General features: G+C 34.3%; 1 long non-coding RNA gene across 1 annotated transcript; it reads left to right on the top strand.

Annotated features, from left to right (window-relative positions):
• The first annotated feature begins 4,430 nt into the window (after nt 1-4,430).
• Nucleotides 4,431-6,680, top strand: LOC132553981 (uncharacterized). Its single transcript, XR_009554379.1, has 2 exons — nt 4,431-4,499; nt 6,167-6,680. It is a non-coding gene; the product is annotated as an uncharacterized LOC132553981 (long non-coding RNA).
• The last annotated feature ends 8,532 nt before the right edge of the window (nt 6,681-15,212 follow it).

Raw genomic sequence — 15,212 nt, 5'->3', positions numbered from 1 at the left:
CATGTTATCGTTTTCCATGTAAAGGTCTGAAATGATACTAAATATGGCACCGGAATACATCTTATCACATCGTAAAACCACCAAAATAAACATGGGCTATAGGTAATCCAGTGCACTTACACTAACACCGGCATTCCTTATACCGGCAAGGCCACAAAACATACCCACTTAAACAAAGAAATTCGGATCAAAACAGCCAACGAAGAACAGGGAATAAAAGCTTACATACTCGGGGTCCAAATGAGCACAGTCTGTAGTCTTTGCGTGTCGGTCATCCGTCAATTTAGGAGCCGACAAAATGGTCTAGGCGCTGGCTTTCCTGTGTTGTTTGAACTCTGAGTGACAGAGTGACACACATTTCAGACCATAGCATGACCCATTTCCTCGCCCACCAGATCCCCTGTTTTGATTGGTCGATAGAAGGACACTGACATTTACTACTTCGAAGCAAAAATGTCCGGTTTTACCCCGATAATAACATCATTTTGTTCATTTTGTTTCATATTTAGAATCATTTGCGTTTGGAGAACAGATTTTACGTAAATCAGGTTATACATGTAGTTTAACCGCACTAAAACATGGTTTGTTTTCGAGATAGTGTGGAAATGTAGGTCATAATGTCTAGCCAATCGAAAACGGTTTTACATCAATGGATTTGAGGTGCATCGAACTATGCGTTCCATGCGAGAAAAGAAGTAAACAACTATATATAGAATCGTGTCATGCCGAAAACAAGCTAAAACCAGCTGATCGGACTAATATTAGGACAAGTACTACGGGACATACAGCTGGTCAGCTGTGTGTCCCATTCCAGGACAAAGTGGTCACTTACCTTTAATAGGCTGTATGATCGCCGCACGAGCCTTTGAATAAAAGAGTGTGGTTACAACGTCATCTTTACGTCAGTAAACCAGTGGCCATGGTAATGGTCACGATATTATTCTGGTGTGACCTTCACAACATCTCAATAAATCCATAATGTTTTCATAACACTGATTTGAAGACGTTGGGAACACAGCCACGATATTCAAGGTCAACATAAGCTTCACGTGAATTTATTGTTGACTCAATGAACCGTCTATAATTACTACCATTATTAGGATTGTACTTATTCTATCAAACCAAGGTTAATATGTTCTTGTTAATTGTAAGCCTGTGTGATTAATTGTAAACCTGTGTTCAAAGAATTTTTGACTGATATTTTCTGTAATGTTTTACGTTTTTTTGCACATATACTCTATACTCCATCAATAGAAAAGTTCCATTCCATTCCGAAATGAGGAACACCAACATCCTTTAATTATGAGAGCTTTGAAAAAGATAACGATGGTTGTGAACTGTAATGAAAATACATCAAAATATGAATGACAAAATCATTGAGGTAAAAAAGAATCGAAATTTTGTTTGACCATCTTATCTTCGTTGAGTGTGTTGGTAAGGTATCTTCCATTGGCTTATAAAACCACGCCCCTCTCTCGGTAGTTCCAAAATACATCCTTGTAAAGTCCTTCGCTATTCTCACGAGAAATTATTGACCGCTGACTCTTTTATATCATGGTGCCGCTTACTTAATCTTTTCATAAAAAAGGACAGATTTTCATCAAAACGAAAAAGAATAACTAAGAAAAACTAGTGTTGGTTTCAATATACTTGGCAAGTTCTTAATTTAGCAACATTATACGTTTCCCCCATTCTATGTATTGTAAATCACATTTGTTTCGTTGTCATGTTCCAAATATGTGCAAGATGTCAATACCCAACAGATAAACTTACAACATCGTATAAGCAAGAAGAGTTTCGAGAGATACAGGTTGATAAAGTTTTATGGTCATCACAGTGATTCTCTGCATTCTGTATTTCATTTTTCAATATGAAGATGGGTGTGATGCCCGCTATTATATCTGGCGATCCTATGTTATTAACCATCTTCTCATTTGGGAACGTGACATTTCTTATTTGGATTAGCGAACATTTACAGTACAAATGTTGTAGATGAAGCAGAAGACGCTTACCCTTCAGGGGTCTCTGTGTGAATAATTATTTTCTTCATATTTCGCCCTCGTTTAATCGCCTATAAGCCGATTGATATGATCCGGCTAGCCCGGCGACATCTGAACTTTTCACGCACCTTAGAAATGTGGCTATTTTGACATTTCTTCTATCCTGAGCCAAACTTTAACCTTGGAAAATAACCCAAATTAGGACAATTCTGGTACCCAAATTGTAACAGTTTTTATGTCGTTAGTCAGATGTTCTAGATCCACCATGGTAAAATTTATATTTATGTCAAAATCTTAATAGAAATTAGAAAAAAATAACGATTATCCCACAAAAGCTGAAAAAAACGTGTTTTGAGGACAATTTTGCTAGTAAAAGAGAACATATTTTAGGAAAAAATTACCGGGTATCATACAGTTATTTCCAAAATATTAATAGATATATATTTTTGGGGAGGGGGGAACAGTTATGCATTTCAATATATCTATATGATATTTATATATCTATTATGTTTTATAAGGGAATTGATTGAACAAAATGTGTAATTCCATAGAATTGTGCAAATCTGGATCTGTGACTTTGGTAGTAAAAGTAACATGGTGGTTTCGGGAATTTCGTTACAATAGACACTCTATACACAACGTTATTTATTTCGATTAAGAAATAACATATTATGATCACAATGAATACCATTTTACAGAGAATAAATGTAAAATAAAATAAAAATTATGTGAATTTTAAAAGATACCGAGGAAGAACTAAACACGTTTTTGCTGGATGTAATTTTACTAAGTATCATGCTTAGATAAGACATACTCGCACTGGACTGTTTTTTCTGTGACTGAGGTAAATGTACCGTCACCACGTTTTAGCAAATAAATGAAATTGGTTAAGAAAACAACAGTTACGTCCCTTCTAATGTAACGCACTTCCACCAAGTCAAAGTACATGATATGCATATATGTGTTACAAATGTGTAACAGAGTATGCGTGAGGTCACGGACGTATAATAGTGTTATATAGTTCATGGTGTAGTGTGTAGATGTATAGGAAGGCACACAGTACTTGACTGGTATAAGATCATTGATTCTAATACTCTATATACGTCCAATCGACACTCCTCCATAGGGGAATATCTTATTTATTCAATAAGACCAATCATTGACCAAATAAGGAATGCAATGAAGCTAATAAGACGAGGAAAATCAATATAGAAACCTTATTCTTTCTACTGAGTTACTGAGATATATTAAGTTAAGCTTTTTATATCTTATTTCATTTCCGTTTCAGGTCATTTAATGTACTTAACATGATGCTTCAAAAGTTAATTTAGATATTTAATACAGTGAATTATATATCTATGTTTACTAAACTAATAAATTAGTGATCTTATAAAGTCAACTAGATATATTATTTAGGAAATTTTCTATAATGTAACCTAGTAAATTAGAAATGTTATCAAATTTTGAATAAGGTATTGCATAAACAAATAATGCAGCTTATATAAATAATGAGATGTTTTATTGAATAAGTTAGTGAGAAACGGACAGGTTTGTACTGTACACACTACTTTGCACTGATTGGTCTCTATGACATGCGACTGGCCTTCCCTATGATGTTCAGTGATATCGCCGCCGGTTACTACAAGGATATCTCGTCCGGCAAAGTGACACTGGCTGGTCATGTGATTATAGACCCAGCAAACAGCCGTCCTTTCAGTGTATAGGTTATGATAACAGCAGTTTTGACCTTCAGTGTGATGTCATACGGTCACATTGACAGGCTACAATAAACTCTACTGCCGTTTGTTGGGGATTTAATAATACCTACTGTACATGTTCATACTTATATCAGGGTCAGTGGTGTGTACCGACCCATGTCCAAAAACCAGTTCAAGTTTGTCAGCGAACGACCACCCTCAGTGGCAAGATGTTTATGTTTCTGATCACGTTTTTCACAGTGAAAATATAAATGTTTTACTGATTGGAACAAGATTACAACGATTCTACAAAATATGAATCTGAAAAAGTAGTAAAAAAGATTATGACTTGATGTATGCTCTTTTTGTGTGTCAGTTCTTCGATTTATAACCACTTTTTATAAATCCTTTGTGTGTGAGTATGGTAGTCAGTTAAACATCCGAAAATTATTTAAATATTAATGAACATTTCCATTGTAACTATCTGTCATAGACGTATACGTCTCAGTGTCCCTTGTGATACGTCTCCGGTGAAAATAACCGATTTCAATATCTTCACAGTCACAATTTTTGACCGACCAGATTACAATAATTGCAGCCAAAAATCAATTTCTATTTCACTTTTTTGTGTAACGCAAATCCGAGTTTTAATAGACCGATTTCCGGACCCCCTTTTACCAATGCCAAGGCATCGCTCCCGGAAACCGGAAGTCGCTCTTGATGAAAGGGGAAGTAACTAACCTAATCAACAGCACGCTTACGAAATGGCATTGAGCCCTCATTCAATAGTTGCCATCGGATGGTAAGTGAAATAACTCTTTTGGCGTATATCTTGATTAATATTTATATTTCCCTACACATACCTGTTGATATAATAGAAGTGACGCCGTAGGTTCTTGCTACCATGAAACAGAGCATCTGATGCAAGTCATTTATATAATGTTTACCGGCTTTTGACCTCCAACTTTATAATGCTGTCAAATCGACAAAGTAAACTGATTTAACTACATAAGCCATTAACCAGTTTCGAATCAGTGTTGGATCCAGACGAAACTATCATTGGTAGGGGTCCTGTAATCGGAAGACTATGGTATGAAAAGAGAACCCAAATATCTTTCACCTGACAAAGGTACTCCCAAAACCTTTTTATTCATTGTGTTCAGCGCTAAATGTAATCCACAAGAATATAGTCATGTTAACAACAGTGACAGTGTTGAATGCAAGAGGGGCTTAATTGTATATAAAGGAATGCAATGGTGTATAAACGATCGTTCCAGCTGCCCATCTGAAAATCTCACTGAATTAAAAAATATGGTTGAAAACAAAGCCAACTACATGGCAATTGAAGATAAATGTAGCAGAACAGATTTGAAAAGATGGCAATAAAACCCTGGCATTTTGGTAGCTCCAGTTATCCTATCAAGGAGGATGTTTTACATGGTAACGAAAAGTGAAAAAAGTTGTCATTGAAATGTGTATAAAAATATTTTATGCTGAATGGACTAAATCACATTTTTCCCCTCTCTAGTGTTACTTGTTACAGCATGTTGGTATGAGGTCAAGTGGGTCAGTAGGTCATGTAATACAGCTTGGCAAACTGACATCTGAAAAAACATTATACTTTTTAAAATAGTGAACAACACAAGAAACATGGTACTAATTATTTGGAACATTTAAGGAAAAATGTTACTAGTTTTACTCCTATGGAACAATAAAAGGAACATGGTAGTTTTACTCTTAGGGAACATTGAAAGGAACATTGTTCTAGTTTTACTCCTAGGGAACATTGAAAGGAACATGGTACTAGGTTTTACTCATAGGGAACATTGAAAGGAACATGGTACTAGTTTTACTCCTAGGGAACATTGAAAGGAACATTGTTTATTTTTACTCCTAGTTTTACTCCTAGGGAACATTGAAAGGAACATGGTACTAGTTTTACTATTGGGGAACATTGAAAGGAACATGGTGCATGTTTTGCTCTGGGGGACATCATAAAGTATTGTTGTATATTTTTTTTTCTTCTGGAGAAAATGCCAAAATGAACTAGGATTATGTATGTTGATTCTATTTTGTATTGATGCCCTTTAACTAACCAGATAATATAGTTTTTAAGGCTTAGCATTGTTATTTCAACAAAAAAGAATGTTCACTCCCCAAAATATTAATTATATGAAAATCCAAGATGGTAGATGCAAACAGACTGAAGTCATTTAAAGAAAATATTTTTTTTTATAATTGAAGAAGGTTTACTTCTTACTTAGTATTTTGTGAAATGACCCTTAGATTTAATACCTGTCAGTAAACAATGTGGTTTTGAATTGTATAGCCCTGGAATGTATTCAACACTCAACGATTTCCATATGTCAAGTATAGCCGTATATTAGAAACAATTTTACAACAAATTTAAGAAGTCGTCATTCATTTAAACTATGTTGGAATGAATATTTTCTATTTGATCTTTTTCAGGGGCAGCATATTTGTAACTAGCTTCTTTGTCTACACAAATGCCCATAAATACGTTTCCAAAAGGAGGACAGAAATACTAAGAGAAAAACGACGGAGATCAAGAGAAGAAGCGTTAAAAGAAGAAAATCAGACTAAATCTTCATAACTAACTGACATTTAAACATCATTTTTAAAGGACTTTTGAAAAGCTACAAGGAACAGGCACTGTGATTGTTACCTATAGACCACAGATGTGTATGTCTGTGTGGATAGAATTCACTGGAATACCTACAAATAGGAAGGAGTGTAACAGGTCATAGCAGCCTGTGTGAGGTTGTTAACAATATCCTGTTTGGACGGGATCATAATTCTATGTTAAAGATACATCTGTGATGACAATCATGTGTGATTTACGTGGTGTGTGTGAATGTACTGAAAGAGTGTGGTTAAAGATTTACAAAATATCATAGAATATTACTTCAGGGTTGATTCTCTGTTTGTAGGGGAATGAATATTAAATTAGTAAAACCAGTCAGTTTGTGTAAGCTTTTTTAATTTCCTGATTGGCATGTCCACAATAAACGATACTACTAACTTGCTAAGACATCACTTCATATTAACCACTCCTTTTCTGTGGTGTGAAAGTTAATTATACACATGTAGTTTGTGTGTGTACATGGTATATACAATCATAGTTGAAAAATTCATAACAGAAACCTTCATATGAATGTGATCCCTTCGAACTTCTTATGAAATATTGATAGCAAACTGTTGCTGTCAAAATCCATGGTGACTGTATGTAGGCCATATCAATATTCTAATAATTCCCAAAATGGTCAACACTCAAATAGGGGACCAAGAGGAAGCAACAAATGAATTTTTTGTGAGTAATCCATCTAGAACTTCTCAAGAAGAAGGGGTTACAATCGATAACTGTAAAAAATCAAGATGGCCTCCTTTCAGGCATTTTGTTTTCTATGATCACTCCCAAAGTAGGGTATACGTAATATACAATATCGTCAGCCAAGGGGAACGAAAAAGTTTTGAGTCACATTTTTACCTGTGTGATGGTAATATTTAAGCTGCTGAGTTATTGCTGTCTGCATTTGCTTACTCAAAACACATTGTTGGAGAGACCTACTACCGATGAGTTAGTAAAATGGATAAACCTAAGTAAGGAGAGGGAATAATCTCAGAATTCGAAGATAACACACCAATCTTCCTTGATTTTTTTATTATTATTATTTCTCACTATATTTATCTGCTTCCTTCAGATTAACCAAACAAGGGAGATAACTGATGTACAATTCCTAATACAGACTATGTAAGCACAGGGGTTATCTTCCCTCTTGGTACCTGCATCAGGTTGAAGAGCAGTGACTTACTTTTATGGAGAGTCTGCAGCTGTCAGACAATTCAATTCTTTATTACTTAAAGCCTTGGAACTTGTCAGTATACATGCATATATAGAATGAATATTTCACACAAGCATGAAGGCATCATTACAGTGTGGACCCAGAGAGGTTAAATGGAAATCTTTATACATACAACATGAATACTAAAAAGATTGGTGTAATTTACAAACAAATGAAAACAAAATGCAGAATGAATTGAAATTGGAAAGTCTCCTTGCCTTCTTGCATTACAATACATCTAAACTTATCTCATTTGCAGTCTTGGAACATTTTAAAAAGTTTGGAGAGATGATCTTTTTCATCATCTTTTGATTACAGGTCTGCTGTATTTGAATATTTTATGAAAGTCTTTTGTAAAGAGTCAGAAAGGGCACTTTAAAATGAAATGATCACTGTCTTCAATATCTTGTACAGTGGATATAATTTAATATTGTGTATTTCCCAGTTTCAATACATAAATTGTAAATTGATAATTTATCTTTTTTATTTTTTAAGATTTTTCAGTACATGCACATAGCACAGGACATTTATGCACACATGCTAACACACACATTCGCATAAGTCATGTGGAAAAGTGACATCATCATCAACATCATCATCATCATCATCACATCATCATCATCATCATCGTCATCATCATTTGATTATAAATGTATATCTATATATTTGCAAAACTTTTCAAACTTAAATTGATACATCTTCTAGAACATACTTGTCACATACTTTTGTACAGACCGACAGAACAAACAGAACATAGAACCCTAATTAGATATAATTATAAAAAAGATCTACCAGTGGGAGAGGAGGGGAGGTATATATAGAATAAGGAAAAAGAGTCACTAACTATAAAAAGATAGTACATAGCATAGAATTTGTAAAGTTGGCAATGTATTTTATTGATAAAATGCCAGTTTACTAACTCAACTTTATAGACCATACAACAAAATTTCTTAATTATTTCCAAAAACACTTATAAAACTCATGACATAACATTTACTTGTAAAATAAAGTTCTCAGAATTTTTCAGTTTAAACCAGTTCTTAATAATTCTACATACATGTGATGATATAGATACTATCTACCAAATTCTAAATTCGTCCTAATGATTAGAAGTGTTTTTTTATATTTTGGGAAAAAAAAGAAATCTCAGATTTCAAACATTGTAGTGTCGGAAACCATTCAACTCATTTAAAACATACTATATACCTATGATTAATTTTCCTGAATATTTCCACCATCACGAAATGTAACTTTTTGTTTTGGAAGTACATTGTATTTACGATTGTGAAATAACATTTCTTTGTGTTTTTTAGATAAGGAGTCTTGATAGTTATTTTTTTCAAACCTTATGGAGTTTCTATTAAACCATGTTGTCTGCAAGCATTAGGAGAAATATTTTATTTTAATTTCAATGGACGGACAATTGTCATGAAAAAATGACACTTTTCAGTAATCAAATATATATATACAGAATTGGGAAGAGAATTTTACTCCTGGAACGTTCCATTTTCACACTAAAGAAAGTCAAATAACGACCCTTCAGTTTTAACAACTTCTGACATAGACAGTGATATTCCATATATCACAAAGTTTGAATATTGTTAATTCATCCGCATTGTTTAAACCGTTGCGATGTAATAGCGGTAAAAATAACTGTAACAAATGTTTTGGTTACAGTAAACTGAGTGGAACTTTTATAAAATGTGATGTCCACAATGTATGAATGATTATGTAAAAAAAGTGTGCCCGTATCAAGTTTTCCTATAACATATAATGGGCCTATTTTCAAACAGCATCAGAATGCTTGACATAGCAACCTTTAAGGTTACCTGAGACTTTTGTTTATTATGCGTGGTTCGTTAACTTTTCGCATTTTGATCTTCTTCTCAAGAACCGCAGAACAGTTTTAAACCAATTGTGTCGCTGGCATCAATAACAGAAGAGACAAAGTTTGTGATCCACATCCCCTGGGGGTTTTAGCGCTGGGCAAGTACAGTGAAACCATGTTATTTTAAATAACTCGCAAGGATACAAATTTCTTTATCAAGTACTAAATATGGTTGTGATGTAGAAGAGTTGCTCGCTCAATATAGCAAAATCTGTGTTCTTTTGATGTACCATTTAATCTCCAGGGATGGAGAATTTTTGGATGAAGTGAAAACACTGAAACAGCAATAAGATTCCAATTCGTTTGAAAACTATCAACATTTTGTATAAACACAAGCATACAAGTTTTTTATGAGTGAATTTGTTCGCTAACTCGGTCAAACTTCATTAACACTTTTCTTTAAAATTGTCAACTTCGTATTGAAGCTACAAATAAGTTTTAAGAAATTATGTTAATATTTCAAGGTCACAGGATCAAAGGGCGGCAATATATTGAAGTAGTAAACTTCAAATTATCTCTGTATCGTTACCTTTTTGTATTAAAAAAATCTTTTTATCACAAAAAAAAACTTCCTGAACCAACATTTGGGTCAAAATGCATCATGCTGCTTATGTAAGTGTGCATTCTAGTTTTCGTTTTTTAGGAAACCGGACTACCCTGAAAAAATCCCTGTAACCGATGGCATTTAAACTATTTGCCTTTTCTGATTTTGACATTATCAAAGATCACAGAAAGGTCCCGTTTTGCCACCAAACATTTTCCATTAATAAGTTTTAGCTACTGATCATATCACTGCCTCCTTCATTACTTGCTGTGAATGTGTAATACAATTTCAATGTCATATCAATATCAGAGATTTTCTGGCAACCATTCTGCCCTAAAATTACAGCAAGGGATCAAAGATAGTTATACTGTATGTAGTCTCTAGGTAACTCTCCTGGTTTGGATTATGGATAGAGGTACTATAACACCTACATTACTGCGTAATGGGGTAAACAATTGAACTGTTTTTACATGTTGAAAATTTAACAATGTAAAATAATACAGCAAATCTCGGTATTGCACGACCGATGTTTTCTATATCATCAGTACCTACAATGTGTAAATGAAGCATGCAAGATGGATCCGTATTCATTAATTACAAACATGTAACAAGTCATTAGTGAGAGTTATTTGTGGAATATTGACACAGGAACTTAATTAGACTGGACTTCTATATTTTCGGAAAACCTTTGAGAAATAATTAAACAAAAAACAGCTTTCAATACATTTAACTAACAACAAATAAACGGCCATGTTTACAAGTAACTCGTGTTTGTGTTGTTTTTTTTTCAACGTGTCTGTATTTTCTTTGTTGTTTTGAACCCGCGATATCTACTAATTTTATCTGTGATGCTATTCACGTCATTGTTTTTTCTTTCATTTGAACTTGTTCAAGATCCTCTCGTCACTGTTTTGACCAATACACCTTAAACCAACAAGATACAAAAATATCTAATTTAATTAATTAACGGGAAAATACAACATATTTTACTTTCCTCAGATGTTTACAGGTAAAATATAGTTCTGTCAGTACATCGTGCTCTATGCTAATCTTCTTCTTAAAGATATTATCTTCCGATTTCGTGCGAAAAATGAACTTTTTTATTTCTTTGCCGGTGAACATTATAATGTTCGGAAAAGGATAAGAATGACTTGTATCAGATAAACATGTTTGTGATATTCTTCTTAAAAACCGTGAACTCCCATTATAGATTAAAACTTCAAGATTATTAAACTATCATGACGCGTCAACGAAAAAGAAGCAAAGAAAAATATTTTAAAACTGTGACCTTCCACCATAGATTATAACTTCAAAATTCTTCAACTATTATGAGGTGTCAACGAAAAATAAGCGCAGAATTTTATCATTTGAAAGAAATGGACGAAAATTATCTGTATCATAGCCATCCAGTTCTTGTAATGGCGAAACAGAAATTTAAAGATTGTTATACATGTATAGATAGTTTGTTAAAATTTGGATATAGAAAATAAAGAGCTTCTATTTCATGTACACGTCTTCAAGATTTTCAATATCTTATTAATTCAACTTTCTATAGGGGTTATTACAGGACAAAGACATTTGCTGAAATACTGCTACTTTTCCATGAACAAATCCCACCCCGGGGCTGCTTAAGTATGAGCACCTTGGTTCGCACGTTAATTAAAGTGCTTGAAAACGAGGTCAGATAAGAAAATATTTCCTGAATGATTCTTTAATGACTTTTCATATAGTGCGCTGACCTCACTGATGTTTTGAGATGGTTACACGCCCGTACTTGTATTTTTAGCCCACCATCAAATCACCTTGCGTCCGTGGTCCGTCCGTAGTCCGTCCGTCCGTTAACAATCTTTGTAATCCCTATTTCTTGAGAAGTACTGGATGGATCTTTCTTAAAATTCATATGTAGGTTCCCCTCGGTCTCTAGTTGTGCCCAATTGGTTCTGGGTCTGATCAAATAAACGAAATAGCCTACAGACGACAATCTTGGATTTTGACTTTGAAAGTTTGTTATCGCTATTTCTGCAATGTAATGCTCAAATGTATTATCATTAATAGCAAAAACAGAGAAGAGAAGGGAACATAACCAATTTTCAAAGAGCAAATCAAGGATAAACAATAATGGGCGCCAAGATCCCTCTGGGATCTTTTGTTGTTTCAGCAATGAAATGTACAGACGTATACATAATCTGATGTTGGCCTTTAAACAAAGAATTCATTTCTATCGGCCGTTTGAGTTGACTAAGTGTAGAAACAGAGAATTATATTTGTTTGGCATTCCATGTGGACACTGGAGGTTATAAGTAAATAATTTATATTGGAATAAGATAAGTATACACAGAATATATAGCTTGGAGTCGTGGTATATATGTATACATCAACTGCCAGTAACATTAAATACAACAAGAATATTACTTATACAACGATTAAACAAGACTATTACTTACACAACGATTAAACAAGAATATTACTTATACAACGATTATGTGGTTCACAAGGTGATGAATTGCATTCTGTTTTCATTTCTCCATAAGTAAATCGGCAATGTCCAAGCTCTGTCTACAGAAATCTTTGACCCTACTGTAAGTGATCACAAAGACTTAACAAATATTATGCCAGGTTATCTGATATAAAAATCCTACATCAGACTTTTTATCTTTTAAACAACCATTAAAAGTATGAATAGTTTATTGTAAATTATTTACAAAAGGATCGGACACAAGTTATTTAAACTTATAGTTGCCCTTTCCTCAATACATTACAAAACAAAAACATCACAATATCAAGTCATCAATATTTACATAAATATTGGCTAAATATATATTTTAAAGAGAAGGGAAAGAGAGAGAGAGAGAAAGAGGTCGGGTGGCAGTGGGGGCGAGGAAGACAAACTTTAACCAGTTTGATTTATTAATAAGCACAACACATACACGTGCAGAATGCATATTGAAGGCATATTTACGCCGAGGTGACAACGATTAAGTCAACTAGAAAAGCTAACAAATAATTGGTTCATTATGTGCGAGTGTCTCATGGCCCCTTTACGCTTCCGTAAATAATCAAATCAGCCGAGGATGTCGTTGTCACACTCTGAGAAATGCTGGATTGATCTTTCTCAGGTTTGTTGGGTAGGTTTCACTTGGTCACTGGCTGTGACCGTTTGTTTTTGGGACTGATCAGAAAGGCTGACAGGTGGTTGATCAATTTGGATTTTGACTATGAAATATATTGTTTATTTATATATTTAATTCATGGCAGCGCTGATGTAGTCAACATGTGGAGACGACGACGACGACGACGACGATGATGATGATGATCCATGCTGTATTTGTATTATATTTGTGTATAACAAATTGAATGTAAAGCCAAAGATTATAAAAAAGATAATTTAATAGTATGTAAGGTAAAATTAGCCACCAGGTCACCTTTACCTACCACAGACTAATCACAGTGTCACGCCATGGTTTGACCCTAAACCCTGGGATTGTCACGCTTGAGAGTATACACTTTCCCTTAATAACTTGATGATGGTTGAGATGACAACAATTTACTAACTTTTGTGATATATTCATAGTTTATCTCAGATTATTGTGATGTACATAAGGAGATAAATAGATATATTTGATCACGTTTCAAATTTCTCATAAGGTATAGAATAGCACTCACAGCTAATGACCGCATCGTCCGGTTAATTAAGGCAGACTTGACGTTTCAAATTTCCCGAAAAAGAAATATTGAACAAACATTCTGTTTCATATATGTGATTTTTTGTATATTTAATTAACAAGTTTTTTTTCTGAATGCTAATTTGGGCACGTCCAGGGAATTTCAGAGCTAGTATACGCACGGCCTTCGACTTGATCACCCACAAATAATTTTATAATATCCATAATTTATTTATGGGTATTCATATGTAGTGACTTTTTTCCCACTTTGGCTTGTCATAGATTTAAGCCACATTAAGTTTCATAAGTTGTCTTTTTTTCAATTTTGACGTTTGCAAATAATTAAAGTTAACGTCTGAATATGGATTTATTTGTGGTTAAAAATACAAATTAATTAAATATATAGTGTACAAGGCATTACGAAATCAAACGTCCAGAATTTTGACTGAGGTAACCAATTATCAAAGACCTTGTAATATCATACGTCACCGGTATCACGGACTGGATGCATGCCTCTGTTCAATCGAGCGTCACGTGTGAATCAATATTTCATCTTTTTGACTATTTCCACAAAAAAAATTAATATTACCAATCAGGCGGAACAAACAGTTCCCTACCAAACCAATACTTTTCTCTGAGTAATTTTCTTGTGATTCTGTGAATTAAATTCTGAGTAACACGGTGTCAAGGGAGACAACTGCTGTAGTGTGTTGTACCGACAAAAGTGGTTTCGTAACCATGTGTGTACGGTGTGGTGCAGTATTTGGAAATTGCGGAAGTTAAATAAACACACGTGCGGCCCCAAATATGTACACTGGACATTTATGATATCATCGGAAGTGAATTTGTGTGACATATACATATTTGAGCTGGCCTACACGGGGATAATTGAGAAGAAATAGGGATCTACCTGTATGCAAACACTGTGACGTACCGGCATAGTGCTTGATACCGGGTAAGTAACTCTAAATTGAGGCTAAAGTAAACTACAACAAAGGTAAGATATACTATTATCATCAACTCAATCTTCACCTGACTGTACCCTGACACCGACAGTTGAATAAACCTCAACTTATTTTTTTCTCCATATAGGCCTTCAATAGACTTGCATAACCGTGTTACTACAGCAAATTTTCAGCGTGCCGGTTGGTATGGACATGGGCGGGGCCACCCCGTTCTTTCTATAACGACGAAAACGGCCTTCACTTATGTAATTATGAAACTCCATGTTTCAAAGATTTTTTTTCTCGTGCATGCACGGGGTTTAAATAAGAGTGACCCATATATGTAGCGTACAAGCAGTATAACATGCACGCCACACATGTATGATTCATCAAGCTTTCGTAAGATGTATGTAAAAAAAATCTAACGATACACAATTTGCTTATTGTTGAAATAATGGCGGTGATAAATCTTGTGGTGTTGATATCGGTTCATGATAGACTCATCAACACATACAACACGAATTTTCATCTAAATCTGTGATATCGACACGCGAAACTGATCATGTGTAGACGGGTCACGTTCCTCACAGAAGTGCAGTTCGACACCCAGCGAC

The sequence above is a fragment of the Ylistrum balloti genome, unplaced genomic scaffold (assembly GCF_031769215.1).
Source record: "Ylistrum balloti isolate Yb309-2 unplaced genomic scaffold, AGI_CSIRO_Ybal_v1 Utg370370, whole genome shotgun sequence".
NCBI lineage: Eukaryota > Metazoa > Mollusca > Bivalvia > Pectinida > Pectinidae > Ylistrum > Ylistrum balloti.
The sequence above is the reverse complement of the archived record's forward strand: the minus strand, read 5'-3'. Positions and strand labels throughout refer to the sequence as shown.